This window comes from Stegodyphus dumicola, chromosome 6 (genome assembly GCF_044657685.1).
Source record: "Stegodyphus dumicola isolate Sdum_Otavi_A_Nest chromosome 6, ASM4465768v1".
Classification (NCBI taxonomy): Eukaryota; Metazoa; Arthropoda; class Arachnida; order Araneae; family Eresidae; genus Stegodyphus; species Stegodyphus dumicola.
The window spans coordinates 135,418,785-135,430,689 of NC_140773.1; positions in this window are offsets into that span (position 1 = coordinate 135,418,785).

Consider the following 11,905-nt stretch of genomic DNA (forward strand, 5'->3'; position numbering starts at 1 on the left):
ACCAATTCAGTCAGTCGTCAATAGCATAACTCGCCAGGACTCTGAGTGTTTTGTGGCTCCAGTTACTAGGCCGACAATGGAATTAAAAATCACAGGTATTTATTTCAAATACTTTAATGTTTTTAAGTTCGGTTGTAACTTCGGAGTTCCATAAAATTTATAAAACATGTTTTCTTTTATTGCGATTAAAATTATGAAAGTTATGTTTTAAATTAATTTATTTAATTTTCTCTTTATAAATACTAACATACTTATTGATTCGTTGAAATTTCATCATGTAAGCTATGGTTATGAATTTTATGTCTATTTTTTAAATGAAGGAAATAAAAGTGTCATCGTTGCTTACTATAGATTAATGTCTTCAAATATGCAAAATGAACAAAATCAGCAATTTTAAGCATGCCCTATAGCCATCTGTTTAGATAAAGCTGTTTTCGTGGAGGATTTTCCAAAACATATTTATTAAGATTAGAGGTAGAAAGAAATAGGAACTTTTATTTATCTAAGATTCAAACTCCGTGTGAACGAGCTGATTTTCATTTGCTTAGTGTTAAATTGAGTTGACTTCTGAGGATCCTTAAGGTGTAAATAAAAAACCTCTAAGCAAGTATTCGCAACAAAGTTCTTGCTGTTACAAGAAGAGAAGTATTTTATAATTTCTGACCATTAGAATAAAGGCTTCTCTTCCATGATTTAAATTAAGGGATTTTTAAATGAATACTGGAGAGAAAAACTTCTGTGAATTTGTCTCACAATTCCACACAAATTAAAGTTTGAGAAGTGGTTTTCTTTCCTCGGCAGTCTTTCCTCTAATCCATAGGATTTGATTAATGCGTGAGATTTGAGTAATGTAACAATAGCTTTTTATTCTGACCACATGATAAGAAATTAAATTTTCATTTGCTAGTAAAATAGCTATACATCTATCGTATCCGTATAGAAATACAGATTTAACGTTCTGTACTCTTGCACATAAATCTTTAGTGTTTAAATTTAAATACCATTATAGAAGTTTCAAAATGTTTTAAAGTGACCTTCATCTCCTCGCCAGGATCCACTACCTCTTCTGGATCCACGCATTAGTTGTTATTACCGAGTTCTGCCTAACCAATGATTTCTTTGGAATAGCTCTATCTAATTAACAGCATGTAATAGTTTCCGATTTTTCATAAAATTTGACAGTAATCTGGCCAATATACCATTCAGGATCCCCTCCCAGTTTGGAGTAGGGAACTTCTCGTTCAAAGGCATCATGATAGAAAGAATCCTGTTAAACTACAAAGAATTCCACTTCAGCCGCGTGCTAGTTATTACGATATACACTCTGTGCAAAAAAAAAATGGGACAGTTCTATATCTCCCGTTCTAGTGGGCCAATTACTAAAATTTAATTTGCGTTTTTCATGTCTCGAAAACGCGGCTTAGGATTTATATTAGATTTATGCATAGTATTCTTCTAGCATAGGTTTTTTGACACCAAATCGGACTTTTTATGAAATGTTATACCTATTTTTTTTTGTTTATATTTCGATTACACAACTCAAATAACAACAAATTATTGTAAATTGTTGTTATTACTCATATTATTGTAATTTATTATTGTTATCACTCAAATTATTGTAAAACTCGCACCAATAGTTTTTAAAAAATTAGTTTTCAAAATTTTAGCTCCCCAATGTCAATTGAATTTGTTATATATTTATTAATTTTTAATTAAACTTGTTTGCTTCCTTCTTTCACAGTTCGAAATTTGGGTTCAATCCAAATAAAATTCGCAACTATTTTCTGATTTGTTTAGAAAATTTGTATTTTTTAGAAATTTTTCGACAAGATGTTTTAATCATAACCTATACAATTTTTGCCATCTTCTTTTAAGTAGATGCATTTTTAGCATGAATGAAAAAAAATCAGTGCTTTTTATTCAAAAGTTTTGCAGATATACGACAATTTATTTATTGACGCGTTTTGAAGTTTGGCATATCTTTATATACATAAGCGTCTTAACTGTTTGTCGCCAATAATTTATTGTTGCCACTCGGAAAAATGAGTGCGGAAATTAACGTTTCCGAAGTTTTTAATTAATATCTCGGCAGACTTGTACGAAGATGAGAACGGTATCAATGGATTCGAAGAATTTTTTGGAATCCGAGGATACGCGTTTCGAACTTCAACTCCTCACCGTTCCGTAGATCTTCGAGAAAAAAGAATTTGGCACGTAGCCTAATCCCTCTAATAGGGAAAACCCAAGAAAGAAAGTGGAAAATGTAGGGAAAACGTAGGGGAAAGTTAGTTTTTAATTAATATCTTTGCTAACTAAAGTCCCACGAAGACGCGAATGGTCAAAATGGTGTGCCACGGACCTACGGAATCCAACGGTGTGCTTCGCTAAGCCTGGGAGCCAGCCGTTTCGGAGGAGATGATGTTACTTCACCCCATATATATATGCGGCTTAAGTGTCTGTTTGTCGCCGATAGTTTATTGGTTGCTTGCGTAACTGTACTAGCCAATAAGGTGAAGTTGACCACGGCACAGAGTTGCCGTTTCAATTGAGACGTAGACGATTTTCTGTAAAATTTGCCTTTGCAATGGCCATCAAAATGTCTCAGGGCCAAACGCTTAAGCGTGTTGGCATTTTTTTTATCTGAGCCTGCATTTGGACACGGTCAACTTTATGTTGCCTGTTCAAGAGTTCGTGAAAGAACGGACGTAAAATTAAAAGTAATTGATGGTCCTCTGCAAGGCGAGCTTAAAAATGATGGAAAGATCTACACAAGATATGCTGTGTACAAAAGTTTATTGGTTGCTTGCTTAACTGTACTAGCCAATGAGGTGAAGCTGGCCACAGCACAGGGTTGCCGTTTCAATTGAGACGTAGACAATTTCCTGTAAAATTTGCTTTTGCTTCGACCATCAATAAGTCTTTGACATGTGAATTAATATTTTATTATTTTAATCACCTTTATTTATTGAGCTAGCGGTGGCTCTTAAGAAAAGTACCGCCTGTGGTTTCCTTCATTGCACTCCACTTTAAGCAATTAAGCAAGTAGTAGTAGGGGAACCCCGTGGAGCAGTAAGCAAAGGGGCTTCCTCGCCGCCTGGCCAGTTTGAATTTACAGACACCTTTGCACAAATCATTTTAATTATAAATTATAATACCTAGAACAGCGGTCATTTCGTATGACCGCCAGGTTTTCTAGTTTGTTATAAGCGATAACAACACGAAATATAGTTTACGCGCTTCGGTAAAATTATTTGAAAGAATGGTCGATTAACTTTTTATTCCGTTCATGCGCTATAAAAGCGAAAGTTAAATGGGTTACCATAAATTCAGAATTTTGCTGAGTGAATTATTTTTTGGTGCAAATTGGAAAAAAAAATTGCTCTAGAATAAATTTTTAAATTTCTCACTAAATTTTAAGGAATTTAATATTTTAATTTAAACATAATCTGAGCAGTAGAATTGAAATATGGGAAAACATAACTATTTCATTTCAAAAAAAAAGTTAAATTTCGTGCCAAAATACACGTTGGAACAATGTTTTATATATAAGTCTAATATATATCCTAAGTCGCGCTTTTGAGACATGGAAAACAAGTTAAATTTCGTCAATCGACCCAAAAGAATCGGAGCTATGGAAGATATAGAATTCTCCCTCCCTCCTTTTTTGTGGAAGATGTACATTCTGCATCGAACTCAAACGAGAAATCCTCTAATCAGCGAAGAGATTATTCTTATCAAGTGAGTTATTCGGAAGTAAATCATAATTTAGGTTAATTCTTCCACTTGAGAACTGTCTTAAAGCAATTTCATTTTTTGCTTTTAATACGATCCTTCATAAATTCTTTTGAAGCACATTTCTTTTGGCTAAATGCGAAAATGTTACATATTTGCCTGAGAGCAAGTCTAGTTTTTCATCTTAAATTCAAAGCGTATTCTATAAATCTTAATTAATGACAGATACAGAGCAGAATTTTTAGGATAACAGCTGCCAGAGATGTGTGAAAGCCCTTTTAAAATCGATATTTGGAACATAAGGTAAAGGATATTTACAGTCCATCTGGAAGGTCTGAATAAATGTAAAGCTTGAACTGATCATAATGCCAAAGTGTTTCTTGTAAATGGAAAACTATTTATTATTAAGCATTTTATCAATATTTCCTTAAATATGGCTGCAGAAGGATACAAGGAGGATTAGATTCGTGCAGTTTTTAATTCACATTAAGGTTTTATTTCCACAACAAAAGGAATATTCAGCTGATGATCTCTGTGTTGTAATTGCTACTGTTTTAGATAATGCAGGTCCTTTTATGTTTAAACAATAAATAGCTAAGAGCTTTAACTTCCGGAGATGTTTATAATGATGTGATAATAACTTCGTAGAAAATCGCCACTATAATGCAAACAGAAATTAGCCTAATTCAGTTAAACTTTCTCTATAATTTCTTTACAGTTTCCTAAAAGAAATAAGGAGATATCATTGAAAATATACGAACTTCGAAAATAAAGGAACTCACAAGAAACACTGGAAAATAGTAAAATGACTTGGATAACTAAATCATTAAATAAATAACTTGAAAATAAATTGTAAAGAAAATAATGTAATTTTTCTGTGGTAAGAATTCAGTCACGACCACCATTTTGTTGCACTACTTGAGTTAAAGCTATTCTCGATGCTGCCTTAATAAATATCATCAAATGGCATTATTGAAATACAAGATAATTCCTTTACTCCTAACTGCGCAATTTTGCGAGGACATGTTTTAATTAGACTAAAGAAATAAAATTATTCAGAATGGATTGAACTAGTCATAAAATTTTTTTATTACTCAATTACTTTAAAAATCTAGTAAAGAGAAAAAAAGCATTGTTTCGTTTTCTAAATGGAAAATAATAGCGCTTATTTCTGTTTTAAGTCTTGTTAAATATTAACCTTGATACAAACGAAAGCGTTTTTCTACACAAGCATATATTAAAACAAGGTTTATTCTCATAAGTCTTAAATCATTTATACTTTCCAATTATAACAATGCAGTAACCGCCATAATAACCCACGTATAATTTACAATGACATATCGGCTGCCACTTTCTTATGTTCAACATATACTTTTTCTTTCGGAGTATGAGAATGAAAATAATTTATCGTCCCATGTGTGTGCTTGTTCCTGTAGCGTATCTTTTTTTTTTTTTTTTTTCCTCTCTTGTGCTTTCTTTTTCTCATCACAGGTGGCGCTGCTCTACTTTCCGAAAGTAAGAACACAAGGGAACAGAAAGAAGTCTTTTGTTCTAGTTGGAAGCTGTTCATTATGTTTTTCATTTATTTTATTTTTCCGTCACTTTTTTTTTCACTCTTCGAAGATGCTATGCTATTTTTAGTTTAATGCCTGTTATATATCTCAGATAAAAGTTACGATTTTCAACATTTTTAAAAGTAAGTAGAGAAAGCTGCTTTTGATACCGAAAATAAATGGGTGTTGAAATATGGCTTTAAAGTAAGAACTCTTTTCTCTCACACAGGTAGTTTGTGTAAAGTTGGAAAGACATCATTTGAGCTAGATAAAAATATTATTTCACAAATAGACGCTTATGGTATACACATTAGCGATAAATGAGAAACGGACTTCATGGTGGAGTTAAAATTTAATATACTGGATTTTTTTAAAAAAAGGATGTCAATTTTACGTGGCTTATGTTTGAAATACACAGCGAGTAGTGAAGATTTACCTACGCCAAACTTATTGTATGCTACCTACTGATCAAAACAATACTATTTAATGGCCCTATGTCACTCGTCACCTTGTTTTATATAATACATAATAAATGCTTCATGTATAAAATGGAGCAATAATATTTATTTCTTTTAAGTAAGCATAATCTTATTTTCTTCTTTTCTTAATTAAAACATTTGCAAATAGCCTTAAAGAGAATTACTTTTATTATAAGTTAGAAAACATGTAATACATGTTCACTAAAATAAATGTAATAGGTTTTTAAATGTGTTTGCTACGCAGCATTTCTTAAACCAAAGAAAAAGGTTAGAAAAATCTAAATAATTCAACAACAAGCTTAAATTAGATTCTAAAGAACAAATTATCCAGTTATTTGAAGCTTCGTATAATTGGAGTTTTACAGTACTTTACCATATACTGAGTTTCCAAACTCATAGCGCACAATTTCAGCTGTGGTGCATATTCGGAAAAAATCATTATTTATAATACACTAGCTGGCTGCAGCCAAAGCAAAATTTATAAGTACTATGTACACTGGAAAAGAAAGTGCATAAAAATATTTCAGTATAAATGAAATCGGTTCATTCTTTCCAAGCAACAATCAATTCGTAAATAATTTTTGTTGCAAAACCAGAAAACAAAAACTTTTGACACTTCAGGTATGCGTATGACATCATGATTTAAGTTTAATATAATATAACAACTTTTTCTCGATACCAATTAAAGAATTAACATAGCAATAGCATATCGTTCAATCATCCTAACCTGAAACCAAAAAAAAAAAAAATATTCCAACATATATTTATTTAAAATGATTGCATTAACGGAAACTTTTCGGCATACAATAACGTCACATACAATCGCGTGCTTTCTCCAACGTCAGAGTGTGACCTGCACTTTTACCTCCAGCGAACAAAATTGTTACCGCTCGCAAAAAATGAGTGAAAATTAGAGTTTTCAGAGTTTTTAATTAATTTCTCGGCCGATTAAAGTCATACAAAGATGAGAGTGGTCGAAATGGCTTCCCACAATTTTTTGGAATCCGGGAGTACCTCTCTCGAAACCCAACTCCCCGCATTTCGGGAGGAGATGATATCACAAACAAACAAACACGCGCAGATTTCGGTTTTTATACTACACTATATATTCGCGTGATAACGATTCAAGCTCAGATTAAGAGCTGGTGTCAAAACTGAGTAATTCAGCTCATTTGACAATTAATTCCCAAAGCGCGCTTCCCAAGAGTTAAAGCGTCAACACTAACTATGTTAGATTTTTGAAAGTATCAGGCATCACACAGATATTAGTAGTGAAAAATGTCTGAGATCCTCCCCAGAACCAATGCAAGTGCTTTTCACATGTCCCATATAACAAATCCGTCTTTCTTGATCCATTGTCCCTCACAAATGTCGTTCAGTTAATTGCGTATGTTAGTGTTGCAATGCTGCGGTGCTTCAATATGTTGAAACTATGAAACTGCAGTCTAAATCGGGTGGCTACTTAGCATAACGACGTAATTTCAACAAGTCTCTTCCATACCTTCCAGAAAGCCTTCCCTCGAATCACTTTCATTGAAGATAAGGCCCAAACAAAATTTTGTTTGCAATATCAGTGCAGATACTGAAAGGTTATCATTGCTGATCACTATGTGCCAACGTATCAAATAAAAGCAAAAGCGTTTCGATGCTTTCCGTGTGTTGAACATGAATGCGAATCAGATTCTCTTAAAAAGTCCTTAACGAAGACATCCCTTTCCCTAGACAAATAATCCTATATACTTCGCTCTAAATCAGTGCACTAATCTGGAATCAATTTCAAACTTGGAAACAATATTCGTCTTGTTGATCAAAATTGTCCAAAACAGCTATAGCATTTGAAGAGCGTTATTTTTCATAGTATCTCAAAGAAGCCATTACCCGATTGCTAAACAATTGGCTTGGAGTCTCTTACCAGCCACTGGAATTCGGAAAAGTAAACTTAACTGCGCATTACAGAATTCAACAGAGTAGGTCTTTCTTCTCGAAGATCACTGCGCTGCGTTCCGCTTTCTGTGACTTTCAATGTAAAAAATGGCTTCATCTTCATCATCACTGGAAACAAAAGGAAGAAACATTGTGCTCTTTCAAACGCATGGAACGTAACAATAATTTGCTTACTGGATATGACGTCTTTAAGGCAAGAAAATATGTTGACAACACTCAGAAACTGACGGTATAAATGGTGCTATATAGGAATGCTTAGGTACTACAGAATGAAAATTTGAGTCTTGCTGCTTACGTTATGCAGAAAACATTACCCCTCGAGTTACTAATTTAATTACTTAATTACCGCATATTTCCGAAAATAAACCAGTCCGTGAACAAGCCAAAAGATAAGATTTTGCTACAAGAATTCAATCAAAATTCGTGTAGAAGTCGTGTTTAAAATCACCGATTTGAGCTATATATATCGTATAATACTATATACGATATATATAGCTCGATCGTAGTATCATATAATACTACGATCGAGCTATATATACCGATTCGAGCTATATGTATAATTCGATCTATACTATATCGCCAACCTTTCAGATGAGTTGAAGGTAACTGAAGTCCCCTTTATCTTCTTTTCGAAAACTACACATAAAAAGTACTAAGATAGAAAAGCCAATCAAAGTTTCACTGTTGTGAAATGAAAGTGCACTTTTAAGCTTCGTTCAGACGGGGGCGTAAAGGGCATAAGTGGTTAGAGCCGAGCTCCGTTGCCAAGGCAACCAGTCTGTGCTAATTCACAAAATCTGGTTTAGGGCTCGTGGCATAGGTTTCAAAGTTTTAAACTTTACGCCGAGTTTGGGATAAGCGTCGACCAACCAGAGCGAAGCTAAAACGAAGTGGCGTTCTACAGAAGATTTCGCACATCCACACATGCGCAAATTTAGCTTCTCTCATTGCCCACGGCTTACACACCGTTCTCGCAAGTGTGAACGGAATTCCCGTATTTTATGCCCTTACGACTACGCCTCTATGCCCTTTACGCCGTCGTCTGAACGCAGCCTTAGGTACCAACAATTTCTCTCTCTCGTTTCTACTACTACATCTGGTATTTTAGCAATATCGTGGCATAATCTAACTATTGTTTTCTGTTGTATAATCATGCTCAGGTAGTTCAAACCTTTCCCTTCTGTTCTAGCTTTTACGAGTAAAATGTGATTTTTCGTTTATGCTATATAGTGTATGTTGCCAAACCTCCCCTCCAAAAAAAAACCATCAGAAAGCTTTTGAGATTTTATATTATGCCCAAAGCGGCTTTTTTTTCATTTACACACACATACATTTTTCGAAACCATTTGTGCTAATGTCTCTTTGGGGTAAAAATAATTATAAACAGCGTATCTTTAGAATTTACGATAGACACCCCGCGCGCTGAAGATAAAAGTGTTTTTTTTTTTTTTTTTTTTTTTTTTTTTTTTTTTTTTTCTGTAAAATATAGCCATTTCTCGCATTGAAATCGTTGAGCTTGTTCATCAAACATTTGTAAAAATTTTGCTAAATATGAAATAGACAATAATAAATTCCAATTTCGGGCTTTTAGGTGACCATACTCGGGAGGACAACATTACTCAAAATTTGATGGCTGTAGGTACCGTTGTTTCTCCACAGTGCGAGACTATACATTCATTCATGCAGATTCTTCATTATTTAATTCCTTTAAATGCAATATAATGTGATAATATTTGGTGGCAACAATTTGAAAAGTGAAACGGATATTTATAGTCAGTCGAAGCAACGTGCCGTTCAAGACTAATAGCCCTTCTATGCTAACGTCTCTTTGGGCTAAAAGAAACGTACTGCAGTTTTAAATTAAAAGTTTTCCTGAACAATGCTATGGATGGATCTGAAGGTGATATTATCTACGAGGCGGATGACACCAATGTTAATAGTGAAATAAAGGGCGCCCTGAGTTGCTTCAAGGAAGTCCTGGTAAAATTGCTAGAAAACTCAGAACCAGATACTAATATCAAGAAAGGTGATTAATAAATATTAGGATTATATAAAATAAAAAACTATTTATAAATTATTTCACCCAAGATATCCTTTTTGTAGTCGAATTATTTTTAAATCATTGTAAATGTGCCTATAAGCCGACCTCCAGATTTCAATCCTAATATTTGCTAAAACTTATCAGCTTATATACCATAGGTAAGAAAAAGCTGTATGAAGAACGTTAGACGCTCATTCGCAAGAACGAAGGACTGTAATTTGGGTTTCTAACTTTACTCATTGTTTATCCTTGCTATAACATTTATAATATCAGCTTAGATGACATAATGACTTATGTAAGTTTTTGCATCAAAAATATTAATTTAGCAATGCATTAATTTTTTAATTTTCAGGTAATCCTCTATTTTTAATCATTTTTAAACTCAGTCTTTCATTATATAATATAATAGCATGTCAACTATCATTGCATGAATGACTTTATGTTAATGCTCAGAAATAATTTTGCAAAGAATAAAAGTTTGCGCAGTTTTTTAAGTAAATTTTGCAAACAATGGTGGCTCTCAATCTTTTCAGAAATTAGAGTCTTTAATTAGGAACAGCGTGAAATATCAAAAAATTTTTGCTTAAGACCTAACAAATTAATAAAAAAATTTTAAATATTATGATAAAACACATTTGTAGTAAAAATATTTTAAATCAGAAGAAGCTATTTAAATATCAATCGTTATGATTAATTGAAAAAGATAATAACCACAGTTTTGTAATAAATAGGCTGTAGAATCATTTTAAACGCTTTCATAAATTCATGCAAGGACAATGAACAAAACACGAATCCCAATGGAAACTTTTACGTAATTCAAAATCTAAAAGAATATGAATTCACAAACTTTTTAATCGTACAGATATATCTGTATAGTTTTATGTAACTTTCTCCTTCCGTCTTTTAGTTTTCAAATGAAATTCAACTACAAATATAATAAACCTACTGGTTGTTTAACTTTTATGCAGCTCTATGGAGATATTAGGTTTCTAAGAGAAGGAGACATGAAAAGCCAGCTTAGCTGTCACCAATATTCCAATTACGGATCTTCTAGTTGTTATCTGGATGTACTACCATTCACACCGCAAGAATACGCGGGCGATAAACCTTTTATACCGCATGGAGGAGAAAGACATATTATGAGATGTAATTAAAATATAAGAAAATTAATTCAGTCACGGTTCTATTTCCCATATATTTGAAACTGGAGGTAAGAATTACGTCTTTAGTTAATTCAATGATCTATTTTATTCCCATTGAAAAGCTCTTAATTGTGTTCAACACATTGAAAATATATTTATTAATGTATAAATTATTTAAATTTATTAATGTTTGTTATTGTTGAGACTAATCGCTCTTGTCTGATATTAGAGCAAGCCCACGAAATTCATCGAGACAAGGGGCCAAGATTGCGCCTGTCATAGAGCCTCCAGCACCATACAGGTGACATTATCATTTTACTCAGTTCTGCCACCCAATTTTGAAGAAAAACCCCCCGTAGTACCCGATGAGATTTCCGACCTAAGGCTGAAACCTAAAGGAATAATGCCTGTTCTGTGGAAAATTTACTGACTGACAGTCGCCACCGTCAAGAGGGCAGAGTCGACAGGTGAATATACTTAATCAATGGTCATTTGTTGCGCAGTTAAGAGAGAGAAGCTAACACGTCTTGCATACAATGCATCGACTAATTCATTTTGGAAGTTGTAACTTAATTTGAAAAAGTCGAAGTACTTGGGTGGTGCGGTTATCATTGATGACAATTTACAATCAGAACTGAATCAGATATAGTAACGCCAATATTAGTAGTTAATATGTTGACAGTAAGTTCTAATCCAGAGTTCATAAGTTACTACAATTCTTACAATTGTCACTACGACAGTCGTTTTACTGCGTTTGCATTTCCTACTAGCATTATTTATTTACCGAGACTCAACAATACCCCATGCCTTCCCCAGTCATTACCAAATCGTTTTTGCGTTCAACTACTTATCGAAATAAATTAGTTTAATTGAACTTTCAGATTTTTAATATGAAATCAATCAGTTTTTGCCTTGGCATTTCTAGTTATTGAATACCATGTAATTTTCATTCATAAACGCTGTGTGGTTCGCTGTTTCCAATGACATACATACAATATACAATAAATACAATAC